The sequence below is a fragment of the Anomalospiza imberbis genome, unplaced genomic scaffold (assembly GCF_031753505.1).
Source record: "Anomalospiza imberbis isolate Cuckoo-Finch-1a 21T00152 unplaced genomic scaffold, ASM3175350v1 scaffold_69, whole genome shotgun sequence".
NCBI classification, from domain to species: domain Eukaryota; kingdom Metazoa; phylum Chordata; class Aves; order Passeriformes; family Viduidae; genus Anomalospiza; species Anomalospiza imberbis.
Genome location: NW_027100303.1, coordinates 312,200 through 326,521, shown reverse-complemented (window position 1 = coordinate 326,521; position 14,322 = coordinate 312,200). Strand labels below are relative to the sequence as shown.

The following is a 14,322-nucleotide window of genomic DNA, read 5'->3' as shown; positions in this document are numbered from 1 at the left end:
CGGCCCAAATATCCCGGGGGGTGCCTGGGTTGGGGTTTTTTGGGGGGGATGTTTGGAGCTGGCAGGGCTCCAAAGCCGAGCCGCAGCTGGCCCTCGGGGGACATCGGGGGGTCCCCGGGAGGTGTTTTTGGGTGGTCCCGGGGCCGGCAGTGGCTTCTCCCAGTACGAGCCCAGTTCGTTACAGTATGAGCATGGTAACTTTCTCTCACTCCCTGCAGGATTCCAGTCTCTCCCAGTTTGATCCCAGCTTATCCCGACCTGTCCCGGCTCCATACCCGCTCCTTCCGCGGGCTGCCAGGGCTGCGGGAACGGGGCACCGAGGGTGTCGCTGCTCCTGTTAAAGGAGGAGGAGGGAGGGAAGGGCAGGGCAGGGATGAAGGACGAGGAAGAGGTGCAGCTGGAAGGAGGGAGGCATGGGGAAAGCTGCATTCAAGGCTCTTCATTGACTTCTCATTGTCCTGCTCGGAGCTTTTGGAGTTTTGTGCCAGAAATCTCTCCCCTCCCCCACTCCCCCACAGGGCTTTGGGGCGGTTTTCCCTTTTTGGGGGAAATCAAAGCGATGCACGGATGCTCCGAATTAGGGGGCAGGAGAAGTGGGGCTGCTGGGCTTCCCGCAGAGCCGGAGGCAGCGAAGGCGAAGGCGCGGGGCCGGGAAAGCCGTGTCGGGAGGTGCGGAGCAGTTTGTCGGTGCTGCAGATCGATGCCGGCCCGGGCCCGGGCCCGTTCCAGGGCTGTTCCTCATCTCCGGCTTTGCCCTCCCACAGCCCGGGGGGCCCTGAGAGCGCGGGGCGAGGCTGTGCCGTGTGCAGAGCCCGCCCCTCGCTGCCATTGGCCGCTGCTGCCGTCAGTCGCGGTTCTGGCGCGCTGATTGGTGAGAGCGGGGCGAAGCACGGCCCCGCTGGCGGCCTGAGGGCGGCCCTGGCTCGGCAGCGGCGCCATTGGCGGAGCGTCTGTGCGGGCCCGGGAGCGGCGGCAGCGGCCGGAGCGCGGGGAGGCGGCATTGGCGGAGCTCGGAGGCGGCCCCGGCGCAGGTGGGAGCCGCGCCGGGTTCTGCGGGGGCTCGGGGCTCGCTGCGGGCGGAGGGGGCGGCAGGGGGCTCCGGCGGCTTGGCGGTGCCGTGTCCGGCCCGTGCCGGCCCTGGGCTGAGGGCGCTGCGGGAGCGGCTGCCCGCGGTCTCCTTCCCGCCGCTGCCTGGGCAGGAGCCGCTGCCGGAGCAGCGCTGGCTCGTCCCGGTTGCTGTGGCTGGGACAGAGGTGGCTGCCCCGTGGCCGGGACCGTGCGGGGAAATTCCCGTCGCCGGAGGTTTCTGTGGCCAGAGGAGACCGAGGAGTCCTGTCAAAGTGACTCGATTGCTGAGCAGAGGGAGAGGCCGTGGGGCATTTGCCATGCGGGCTCTGCCCTTGTTGTAGCACGCTGCCTCCTTTGGATGCTCATTTTCCCGGCCGCATCTCCCTCTGCCTTTGCCCACTGGCTGAGGGACTTGGAAGGTTCAGACTTCCCGATCCGCCTGCTGCCTGTCCTCGTTCATATGCACCCCTCCTTGTGGATGACAGCCGATATTCATGGCTCTGTTTGGTCTTTGTTCTTCGGGAAGTTGAGGAGTTTAGCGGGACTTTGAGCAGCTGTCTGGGTCCATTTGTAACATTTATTGGAACGGATGGTTTCTCCCGTTACTTCCTCATCTCCAAGTCGCTGGCCCTATCTCCAGGCAGATTCACTCACTGACTCTGTTTTGTTCTTCCCGGGTCCTCTTTGGTTTTGGGATTATTCTCGGTGCCCTCATTCCCTGTCCTTTTGTAGCCGTTTCTGGATCAGGAGGCCTGGCTGCCACCTGCATCCCCTGGCTCAGCTGCTGGATGAGCTGCACTCCCAAGGTGTGGAGCATGGTAAAAAGATGAGAGTTGCTGTAGCACAGAAGAGGAGAAGCACCATTCGTTTAACCCATGGTGTGCCAGGGAGCCACGAAACCGTGTCCCATTCCCATCCTTTCCATGTTTGGACCAATACATAAACTGCTCTCCTATTTCCTGTGTTATCTTTTTTCACCGCTTTTCCTTTTTCATCTCTTTGCCAACAGCAGTTGGAGTCATTTAGTTTTCCACAAACTCCTGTTTTTTCTGGGAAAAGATAACTTGACCCCATCCCATGGTGAAATGTTGTGTTCCTTATTTCAGTGGATGGGTCGGCAGGAAGGTCAGGAGCTGGAGGTGTCTGGTTGGTTCTTATTTCGAGGACAGCTTGTAATCTAATGATGCCATTGAAATGATAAATGGGTTCTGTGTCTCCTGATATGAATTGGTTCGGGTTCCCAGGGGCTGGTCCATGGTGTTGTAGGATTTGTTCTGGTGGCCGTTCATCTTTTCCCCATTTTTGGTTGCTCACTCCAGCCGGGGCTGCATCAATTGACTGCTTTTGTCTAATTACATCATCAAATACTTGAACTCCAACTGATTTCCCTGAACTTGTTATAGCAAAAACCCCAGTGCTCTGATACTCCCTGTATAGCATAGAGAGTGCCAGCACATGTTGGAGTGGGCACAGGGATGATCCCCCCTTATTTTAGTGAAGTTTTCACAACATTCTCCATTTGCTGTTTCCCTTTGCAGCTTCACCCATTTCTGTTGCAGAGTCAGAGATCCTCAGCATGGGCTCTGCCTTCAGCTGTGCAGATTCCATCTGTGCAGGCAGGCAGAGCTTGGGGTGAGGGGCAGAGGGAATCAGCCCAATTCCTGCCCCAGGCAAGTAGAGGCAGGTCCATTGTCCCCACTTTGCCCCAGCAGTGTTAATTTGCATTTCTAAAGCTCCTCTGCTGGCTGCCTGGAATGCAGCTTCTCTTCCAGAGCAGCCTCCAGCAGCCCCACATGCCCCCCCCCCCCCCCCCCAATACCTGCTGCTTTTTTTATTTTTTCTTTCAAATTGTCTATTTACTGTTTATGAGTGAAAGGGCCAACTTTAAATCTCTTCTCGTTTTCCAAATCGCAGCCTAAAGGTGAACTTCGAAAAACCCAGACCAAAATTTTGGTATCTCTCGCACAAACATACACAAAAATTTCCAAGGCTATTAAGTTTTTTCTACTTGTCCTCGGAGTAAAATCTCATTCTCTCATCCCTGACCCAAACCTTACCGGCAATATAGAAGTAGGATTATTACAAAAAATACTCTACTGCTATAAACTTTGCACTGAAAGTGCAGGAAAAAGGAAAACTCCATCAAATGTTTAGTGTTAGAGTCAAGGCATTCCTTGATTCTGGCCAGGATGTGCAGCAGAAATCATTCCATCCCCACATAGCCCAGTTGTGCAGAGAAAATCGTTCCATGACACGTGGGTTTAACTGGATTTTCCCCAAACTTGATACAGTCTGAACTAATCTAAATCCATTGGTTTAATGTTCTGTAGTTTCAAGTTGTGCAGTTTTTAGTATTTGGGTTCCTACTGGACCTGGATTTCTTGGCTTCTGCTGTTCATCAGGTCGGAACTGCTGGATTTCCTTCTCAGCCTTTTCCAGAGCAGGTGTCTCCAGCTCTGCCGGGGGCAGTGTCTGGGGTAGGTGTTGGTTGCTGTTTGCTGCTGGGCGTTATCTTTGTGGGAATCTTTTGGGCCATTCCCGGAGTGTTGAGATGTTAAACTCATCTCCACTGAGTGGTGGAACATCCCTTAAAAAAACCTTTACCATTTCCTTCCCCGAGGCCAAGGCAAACCAAGGCTGAGTGGAGAAATAAAATGTTAAAAATGTTCAAGTCTATGACCTGGTGTATTTTCCATCAGTGCAATCCCAGGCAGCGCAGTGTGAGAGTGTGGCTGAGACCCAGAGTGGAATTGTGCCGTTGTCTTCGCCAGCAGCTGTGGCAGTGCAGGCCCAGAAAGCACTGAAGCTGCAGCAGTGGCAGCAAGGATTGGCCCCGGTGGCTGGAGATGCCAAAGGAGGGTGCCCAGGCAGAGGATTTGAGCAGAGGATGTGTGGGCAGGCCCAGGGGCTTGCCCCGCTGTGGAGCCCTGGCTGCTGCTGCGCTGCCTTCAGTGCAGGCTCCGTGGGGGCCTCCCATGCTCCTGCTGCAGGCGGGAAGTGCAAATCTCCGGGGCTTCAGAGCCCTGGAGCCCAGGCTGAGGGGTCCCCCCATGCTCAGCTGTGCTGGGGGCTGTTTCTGGCCTCAGGGACACTTGGCATGGGCCACGCCACTTGGCCACCAGTGGTGCTGCTTTGCCCTCCTTAGGCAGGGCCCGATGTCCTGTTTGGATGTTGGGAACAGCAAAGTGCCAAGGCAGGCTCTGTGCCAGCCCAGCTTCCTGTGGGAGAGATTTCACAAGAGACAGGACTCTGGCCACAGACTGCTTTAAATGTACATCCCTTATCCCCACCCTGCACTGGGTGGAGAATTACCAGGGTAAGGAATTCCCAAGATCAATTGCAAGGGAGAGAATTGAATATCTGCCCTGGGTCTGGCCCTTACTCTTGCCAAAGCCAACGGCAAAAGCCGTACCCATGGCATCTTGGTTTCTATCCCCAGCTTCCAAAGGTGGCTCTTTCTTTCCCCATTCATTCTTTGTACCCAGCCTGAGCTCTGGCCGTGCAGGGGTTATGGAGGTCCCATTGTATTCCTAAAGCTGCCATAACCCCCTGGAGGATCTTTCCTGTAAAATGAGTTCTGCTGTCTGAGTCTCTTGCTTCCACAATCCCTTTAACTGGAATTATTTCTTTTAGAAATACCTGTATAAGTGATCTAGTGGTTGCTGAGCAATCAGAATTGCTTTTGCCCCCCTGTTAGGTGGCATGGTGTCAGCAGAAGATATTGAAGCCTTCCTGGTCAGGGCATTTCAGTGCCAGGCTCTTACAAGCACACACAGCTGCGCCGGTTGAGCTGACCATGGGGCGGTAACCTGGGCTTTGTCTGATTCCCTTCCTTAATAACAGCGTGTCTTGTAGCTCTTTTCCCTTCTGCTGCCCTTGAAGAGCCATCCAGGAACACATTTTCTCCCTCAGGCCAGGGAATGTCTCATCAGTTTCTCCCAGGCTGTGTCTGGAGCTCTGTCACTTGAATGCAGTCCTGGGTTTCTTCCCAGCCCCTCTGTGGGCTGTTCAAACAGGAGGCTGGGTTAAACCCTTCCCCTGCCCTCAGTTCTAAATCCTCCTGTGCCACTGAACAAGTTTCATACTGTAATAACTGAGCACTGCTCATCCATTTAGAGGCTCTTTTGGTTATCAAAGCTTTAACTTGATGGCAGACTGGAACAGTTGGAGATCCTGTTGTCATCAGGTTTTGGGCCTGGGTTCCCCTTAAAGCTGTGTCTGCACAATTCTGCAGACAATGAGGCCACTCTGGCCACTGGGTTCAACATTTTGGCCCAAGAATTCCTTTGGCATGGCCCTGTTTAACATTCACCTACAATTCCAGTTTCTTTACTGAGACTGGAAGAGCCACTGCTGAGGCATCAATATTTTTGGTTTTTCATTTTCTCAAGGTTTGCTCTGTTTCTCCTGTCCATACCAGAATGTTGAGGCTGTCTGGGGTTAAAAAGTCCTACAATGTTCTGTCTGGAGCAGAGAATCCTCAATCCAGGTTTTGTAATTCCCTGTTAATGCTCAGAATTGTCGCAGCTCCTTTTTGTCCTGGGTAACGTTAGTTCTGAGATTGCCTAGACCCTCTCTGGGTCAATCCACCACAAACCTTCAGTCAAAATATGTCCCAAATATTTAACCTTTTCCTCCACCATTTGCACTTTTTTTTTTTTTTCAAATACTCATTAGATGATTTTTGGCCAGAAAATTCAGCCATTTCACAGAGGCTTTGTCTACCACTCCTTCTTGTCCTCCTTATTGGAGCCATCTGATTCCTTGACTGGCAGGATAGGAGAGCTGTAGGGAGACATCCCTGGCTCCAAAAGCCCTGCATTTAGCAGGGACTCTGTACCAGGCTGTGAGCCCTTCCTTCCCTCCCCTGGAACAGGGTGTTGCTTGTAGACACCACTTGTCCTGGTTGCTTCAAAGTAATTTGGAGAGGCTCCATATCAGATTTTCCCTCTTTCCCTGGGGCTGCCCACACCTCTGGGTTAAATTCAGCATAGGCCTTGCCAGACATTTGACACAAAGGTGCAGCAGAAATAGCCTCTGTATCACCTTGTACAATATGACAATGCCACCGTCAAATTCCTTCCTGATTAATTACAATCATAGTAGGAAGAAAAAGAAATTAATTTATTTCAAACCTATCCCCCACAGCTCCTAATAGTGATTGGACAAATCATACCAGCTCAGCTGGTATTATTTATTCCCTTAATAATAAAATATTTATTCCCTTAATAATAAAACATTCCTTTACAATATTCCCCCGTTAGGTCTAAGATTCAGAGTGGATGGAGAGGCCCCTGTGTCCATCAGTAGTGGCCTCCTCTCGCTGCAGACCCAGCCTGAATGTTCTCCAGGGCTCCAGTGTGGTGGGTCCCCGGTGGGGTGGGAGCTGTGACAGCCCTGACAATCCATGTCCATCCAGGGGTGGGCTTGCTCCTCCTGAGGGTGCTGCTATCTCTGCTTCCAGTGTCCCTGTGCCCTGCAGCTGGAGCCCTGACTCCTTCCCAGGGGCTGTTTGGGTGGGCTCTCCCCTGCCCAGGAGGGCAATGCCTCTGCCAGGTGCTTGTGGCCGACCCCGTCCCCTGGGTGCTGGGGCCCCCTTGGGCCCTGGGGTTGATCCCTGAGGGGCTGTAGGAGCTGTGCCATGGCCTTTGCCTTCAGCTTGGCCTTTTGCTCATCCCTTCTTGCATTCAGCTGCTGTGCCTTTGTGCCCAAGTGCTCCAGGGCCTTCTTCTGCCGCTCCTGCAGCCCCGCTCACTGCCTGTGGGTGCTCATCCTCTGAGAGCTGCTGAGCTTTGTGCAAAGTCTTTCCTTTCTCCAGCGACCCAAAGCAAATGCTTAATAGAAAATCCTGATCCTTCCATGTACAATCTGCATTTCCCAGATGTGTCTTTGTTTTCCTCCTTGTGCTCAGGGTCCCCTCCCCAGCCCGTATCCCAGAGCCGGTCCCTGTCCTGCCGCAGTGTCCAAAGGCGGCCCCCCCGGCGGGCAGGGCCGGCAGCTCCACGGGGCCGGGCAGCGGCCGGGGCGTCCCGCAGGCTCCTGGGGGCCGGGGGCCACTGCCGGCCCTGCCCGGGGCTGGTGGGGTCAGGCAGCGCCCGGCGCTGAGCCCCGGCTGCCCCACAGCCCCGGCCCGGCCCCACAGCTCCCCACTGGCCCCCAGCCCGTGCTCCCGGTCCCGCACCTCTGCGCCCGGTGCTGCCGCTGCCCACCACAGAGAAACCCCCTGACATCCTGACCTCCTTCTTTTCCTCTCCGGGAAACCCGGGATGGAAAGGATCTGGATCAGCTGGCAAATTCTGAGGATAAAACAGTGCTGAAAAACATCTCAGTCCTCTATATTTTTCTCTTCCTCCTCTTCTCCATCATCCTTTTTCTTACCACATAGATTCCTCCTGCTGCTTCTTGCCTTCACCATATTGCTGCACACTGCCCTTCACCCGATCCCTTCCCAGCACACCAACACCATCCATCCCCTGTTGTCCAAATCCCTTCTCCACTTCCCTTATTGCTCCCCTGGGTGTCCATGTCTTAATTACCTCTGGGGGAATGTGCAAACTACCTCAACATTCTCCCAAGGGACCCTTCAGAGACATTTTGGGATCATCATCCCTTTGGCCAGGACCCCTGCCTGGCTTTCCCTTTTCTCCCCTCCCTGGGTGCCCTGCCATGTTCACTCCCCGAAGATCCCAGTGCACTCACTGCTGAGATTTTCAGTGCTCTCTCCCTGCTGACTCTTCACAGACCCCCCTGATGTGTCCCTCGTCTGTCTCCTGGTCACTCCTGGGTCCCCAATCGATCCCCGGTGCCGCCGCCAGCCAAGGGAGCCGATCACCCAAAGTGGGTGAGGCACCTTCAGCTGCACTCCCTGCCCGCCGCCCCGGACAGTGGAAGGAATTCCGGATGAGCCCCAGGGTGTGCGGGAAAATTGACATCAGCAGAGGTTTCTGTCCACAAAGCAGACAGAGGAGGCCTATAAAAGTAATTTCATTCCTAGAAATGGGAGAGGCCATGGGACATTCCCCATGGGATCTCTGCAGTTGTTGGAGCACACAGCCTCCTTTTCATCCCAATTCTCCTGGCCACATCTCCCTCTCCCTTTCCCCACTGGCTGAAGTACTGGAGAGGTGCAGACTTCCCAATCCACCTAGTACATACTCCCTTCATATGCACCCCACTATTGTATAGCAGGCGATATTCCTGGCTCTGTTAAGTCTTTGTTGTTCTTCGGGAAGTTCATGAATTGAGCAGGACCTTGGCTGAGCAGCAGTCTGTGTCATCAATTGATAACATGTCCTGAAAGCGATGGCTTCTCCTGTCACTTCCTTATGTGCAGGTCCCTGGCCGTGTCTCGGAGCAGATTCACATCATCTGTTTGTAAAGACACTTTCCTCCTGTTCCTTTCATGGGGGTCCCCCGTTTTCGGGACATCCCCCCTGGAGCAGGGTGTCCCCTCTTTGCTGCAGCCCCAGCCCTCAGGCAGAGCTCAGCCAATCAGAGCGCAGGGCCCTGATGACTCACCAGTTGCCAGGCAGACTCGCAGCTCCCAGCGTTCCCCACCTGGACTCCACCTGCGCCCCCCCCTCGGCCCCATCGCCCCGCGAGGGGAATTTGGGGAGGTGGGAGTGGGGCAGCGCCAAGGCCGGGCCCCCCCGCGCTGTCCTGGCGGGAGCGGCTGCAGTGGGGACCGAGTGCGGGCGGAAGCGGCCGAGAGCCCAGCGCTGCCCCAGCCCGACCTGCCCCAGCTCCATCCCTGCCCCTGCGCTGGGATGCTGTGGGTTTGGGGGAAGAGGGAGCCGGCAGTGGGTGCTGGGCCTGGGGGCAGGAGGAGAAGGGAAGGAGAAGCAGGGTTGAGGAACAAAATGGTCAAATGATGGACGTGGCAGGAGAAGGTGGGATTGTGCCAGAGAAGGAGGAATAGCAGGAGGAAGAGGAGTGTGAGGAAGAGCAGAGTCACAGGAGGAGGAGGAGGAGCAGAAACAGGAAGCAGCACAAGGTTCCACCCCTCCCTGTATCTGCTGCCTCCCCCCAGCCCCAGGAGCGCTGCTCCCCCCACATGCAGCAGGTGACTGTGGAGGGGGATCCAGGATTTTCACGGGGTGAATCTTGGTGTTTCTGAGCTTGCTTGGGCTAAATGTTGGTGCTTTAGTTTTATGTGGCAACTGAATCTTTATCTTTTGGAGGAGGTTTTTGCTCACTTTTGATGTTTGGGGAGTTTTTGATCTGTGTCTAGAAGTTTGCAGGACTTTTGGGCTGAATCTTAGTGTTTTGGAGGTTCTTACACACAAAAACTCACCAATGACTTCTTGAGATGAACTTGGGCAGGGAGGAACCTCCAGTCCAAGGTGCTCTCTTGTTTTTTTCCCCAAACCAGGATTTTTCATTCTCAGGGTGTGGCTGGATGGAGGAGGAGGAAAAGCCCCGGAGATCCTGCAGGAGGAGGGGCTGCAAACCCAGCCCAGGGAGCTGCGGGGAGGAAAGAGCCCCCCTGAGCCAGGAAGGCAGCCGGAGATCCAGCCAGAGCACGGAGCTTCTGGAGAAACCTCATGGCAGGGAGAAGCCACACAAGTGCTTGGAATGTGGGCAGGGCTTCAGCTGCAGCTCCAAGCTGATCGAGCACCAGAGGATCCACACTGGGGAACGGCCCTACGAGTGTGGGGAGTGTGGGAAGGGATTCAGCCACAGCTCCACCCTGATCCAGCACCAGGTGATCCACACTGGGGAACGGCCTTACCAGTGCTTGGAATGTGGGAAGAGCTTTGGGTGGAGCTCCGAACTGAGAAGACACCGGCGCATCCACACCGGGGAGAGGCCCTACGAGTGTGGGGAGTGTGGGAAGAGCTTCATGCACAGCTCCCACCTGATCCAGCACCAGGTGATCCACAGTGGGGAACGGCCCTACGTCTGCTTGGAATGTGGGAAGAGCTTTGGGCGGAGCTCCAAACTGAGAAGACATCAGCGCATCCACACCGGGGAGAGGCCCTACGAGTGTCCCCAGTGTGGGAAGAGGTTTCACACCAGCTGCAATGTCCTCCTACATGAGCGGATTCACACAGATGAGAGGCCCTTCCGCTGCCCCGACTGCGGGAAGGGCTTCAACCAAAACTCCCACCTCACTGTGCACCGGCGCATCCACAGTGGGGAGAGGCCCTACGAGTGTGGGGAGTGTGGGAAGAGCTTCTCCAGGAGCTCAACCTTGACCCAACACCAACGGAGACACCACTAAGGGAAGCCCTGCAAGTGCCTCGAGTGAGGGAAGAGCTTGGAGTGAGGGAAGAGAGTGAGGGAAGAGTTTCGTGCACTGCTCCAGTTCCATCCCCCATGGGAGGATCCGGGCTGGATGATCCCCAGTGACCCCCGTTGGGCAGAGCCCTGGTGCCCCCGAATGGGGATGAAAACAGAGAGGAAAACAATGGAGCTGATAAAGGGGCCGATATCTGAGGCCTGACTGAGCAGAAACTGTGGGAGACACAGACACAGTTTAAGTCTCCCTGGGCAAGAAGTGACCAAGCAACCTGTTGTGAGACTTTGTGATAAGATAATGTTCCCAGGTGCCATGATGTCATGAAGAATGTGTAAGCAATGGGAAATTGTTAGCAAACATCGAGCCCTATCTGAGCACCACACAAGTAAAACCCTGTATAAACCCCTGGTACCCTCAATGAAATTGGCTTCTGGTCTAAACTCGGCTGTCCCCGTCTCTCCATCGTGGATAAGCCCTGTTGTGGGTGATCCCCGTTGGGTGGGGGGAAGGTGTTGGAGGGATTTCTTTCCCTTCTGCTTGTGCTGCTGTGTTTGGTTGGTAATAAATTCCCTCCGTGTGCCCAGGCTGGGTCTGTTGTCCCCATGCCAGGGGCAGAGTGACAGCAGGGCTGGGGGGACACACAACCCCCCCCAAAATCAGCGCGGGGACGGAGACCACGGGGAGGGGCTGTGGCCGGCTGCGGCTCAGGAGCTCTGTGTGCAGAGAAAAGGGGTGACACCGGGCTGGGGGCCACGGGGAGCAGACATGCTCTGGGGGAGGGGGGACACGACCCCCGGGAACCCCCTGGCCTTCTTGCCCAGGTAGAAGCCGAGCCCCAGCGCCAGGAAGATGAAGCCCAACTCGGAGTCCCTCATCCCCATTGGCATCTTTCTGTGGGCGGCGTCCGGCAACATCTCTGGGGGATCTGCAGGGGTCAGGACCCCCCAAAACCTCTCACAGACACCCCAAGCCCCTCCAAGCATTTTCCCAGTCACCCCCAGCCCACCCAGGACCTCCTGAAACCTTCGCAAGATCCCTTCCTAACTTCCCCAGCACCCTCCAAAACCTCTCCCATTCCCCTCAGGATCCCACCACCCCTTTCCAGTTGTCCCTACAGCCCCAGGACCCCCAAACCCTCTCCCAGTCCCTTCCCAGCCCCACCAGGACTCACCCAGACCCCTCCCTGTCCCTTCCCAGCACAACCAATCTCATCCCAACCTCTGCTTTTCCATCCCCAATCTCCTTCCAGCTCCTCCAGGCTCACTCCAATCCCTCCCAGTCACACCCAGCACCCCCAAACTCCCTCCCAGTGTCCACCAGGACCCCTGGAACCCCATCCCACCCTCCCCAGCATCCTTCAAACCCCTTCTCAGCCCTTCCACACCCCCGAGCTCCTCTCCTATTGAAACCAGGCTATCTTAAACTCCTTCCCAGTTGCTCCCAGCACACCCCAATCCCCCTCCCAGCCCCCCCAGTGCCTCTCCCACTGTCCCTGGCGCTGTGGGAGCCGGGACGTGCCCCAGTGCTGACTCAGGGGGTGCTCCAGGCTGACGTGCTCCACCTGGCAGCTGCAGGTGACCCCGCACTGGGAGTGGGGGGTTTCCAGCAGCACCAGGAGCTGGTGGCTCCAGTCCCCATTGGGGACCACGTCGGTGACCACCACATGCCTCAAGAGCTAGTGCTGGCCCTGGAACCACCTCAGCTGGATGTGGGCAGGCTAGAAATCCATCACGGAGCAGAGCAGGTGACCAGGGCCGGGCTGGGAGCTCGAGGGTACCAGCGGGACGGACACAGTGGGATGGGCCCTGGGAGAGTTTGGGGACACACTGGGGTCAGCTGGGGGGAACTGGGAGAGGTGGGAGAGGGCTGGTGTGGCATTGAGAGGGACTGGGAATGAAATTGGATAGGGTGGGGGAAGGCTGGGACAGAGGGGAAGTCTGGGATTGGGCTGAAAAGGACTTGGAATGGACTGGGAGGGCACTGGGAGAGAGGGTGGAGGTTTGGGAGTGGAGTTAGAGGGACTGGGATAGACTCTTATTGGAATGGCTGTGGACTGAGAGGAATTGGGAGGGACTTTGGGGACCCTGGGAGGGACTGTGAGGTCCCTGGGAGACACTGGGATGGACTGGGAGAGGCACCGGAGTCCCTTGGGGTGAGGGGGCAGGAGGCACAAGGAGGGCTGGGGGCTCTGGGGCGATTCCCAGGTCTCAGGTGTCTGGCAGTAGAGGTGACCCCAAAAATGCAAAAGTCCTTGCTTCCCAGCCTGCGCAGCCAAAGAAGAAGTCGGAATGAATAGGGTTGGCTTCTCAAGGTCATTTATTTTCTCTTATCTGTTGTTGGGATCTGTGATTTTTAGATGATCCCAAGACGGTAAAGTCTCTGTCTTTCAGCCCCGCTGCCAAAGAAGGAGTCGTAATTCATCTGTGCTGGTTTTCAAGGGTGTTTATTTCTTCTTAGCTAAAATATTTTCTCTCTGACCTGCAGCAGGTCTGTCTCGCAGGATAGCGTGCGGGGCTCTGCCCCTCAGTGGGATGTTACAAACATTATGTACCAAAAACTACTATGTGTTTTATTTACAATAACGTGCCAATATCTATCACCCATGTTGAACAGTGTGTCCCCAGCCTAAACAATAAAAAAATGCCAACACCACAGTGAAACGTGGAGGGCATGAAGAAGAAGAAGAAAAAGGACAAGGCACACCCAGTTTCCTCCATCTTGCCTCCTTTGAACCCCTTACCTAGAATCCTAAAATTCTACTTTTGCACCCATGTCACACTAATTACTACTTATATCAAGCAGTCAGAGCTTGTAATTCATCCTGTAAGATTGAAAACTCTTTTCCATGGATAGAGATCAGAGACAGTGTCTCTCGGGGCTCTGTACAGGGGGGTTTCTGACCCCCTGCCAGGGTCCCAGACCTTCCAGGGCAGCCAGAGGGATGCCCTGGATTCCCACAATCTATAATGTGCTTTCTCAAGGAGCTGCGGTCTGTCTAGCAGGTCAGTCTGTGGCAGACTCCCACCCCCTTGGGGTGGTGTTTCCATTTTACACTAAACACTACCTGCACTATGTTTACAATAACATGCCAATATCTATCATTTATGTTGTACAGTGCGTCTTTACCTTCAACCAATAGAAAAGTGTCACTGTCGCCGTTGAGCAGGACGGGAGCAGACGGACTCCAAATTAGAAGGCAAGAAATGAAGCTCTGATTTATTTCAAATGCACCGCTCTATTTATAGGGAACATCATGCAGACTAACTTCATTGGTCTTAGAGTAAAAACATCTCACACCACTGGTGTGCAGTGAATGACGCACGGTGGCAGAACATATCTATAAACAATGTGAACAACAAGAGAGATTAGTGAATTATTTACATTCTTTCCCAACTGCTTCCCAGGCTCTCGCCTGGTTAGAAAACCTTCTCTTTTTCTCTCTGACTGAACTGAGAATATCCACATGTCACCATCGCAGCAAGACATGGAGGGCAAGAAGAAGGAGAAGAAGGTCAGGACACACCCAAATCCCTCCAGCTTGTGCCCTTGAACCCCTTATTTTAAAACCCTAAAATTCTACTTTTTCACCCTGTGTTAATTCACCTACCACACTACTCAAACCCTCGTGGCTTGTAATTCCTCATACAACGTTGGCAGTTTTTCCATGGGCTGAAATCGAAGCCACAGGCATTCTTGACACCGTGCCAAGGTCTCCGAGCCCCCTGCCAGGGGCTCGAGCCATCCAGGGCAGCCAGAGGGACGTCCTGGGTTCCCACACAGAACTTAAAGAAGAATACAAGTGTCTGAGTTAAAGAGAGATAAAGAGAGAGTTTCACTTAATTTGGGGTCGGAACAGGCAAAAAAAACTGAATCTGGGTCGCAAACACCAGGAGTGAAAAACTGTTCAGGCTCATCAACATTGATCAGGCAGGTTAATGCATATGCAAATCAATTGTATGCATATGCATCAGGTTAGGGGATAAAATAAACTGGGGAATTTTCAGGGGAATGAA

General features: G+C 54.8%; 2 pseudogenes; one reads left to right on the top strand and one right to left on the bottom strand.

The window, feature by feature from the left end:
* LOC137467577 (zinc finger protein 850-like) overlaps positions 1–10,323 on the top strand; it is a 214,022-nt pseudogene extending 203,699 nt beyond the window's left edge.
* Positions 1–14,322, bottom strand: part of LOC137467576 (uncharacterized) — a 441,429-nt pseudogene that overhangs the window by 265,204 nt on the left and 161,903 nt on the right.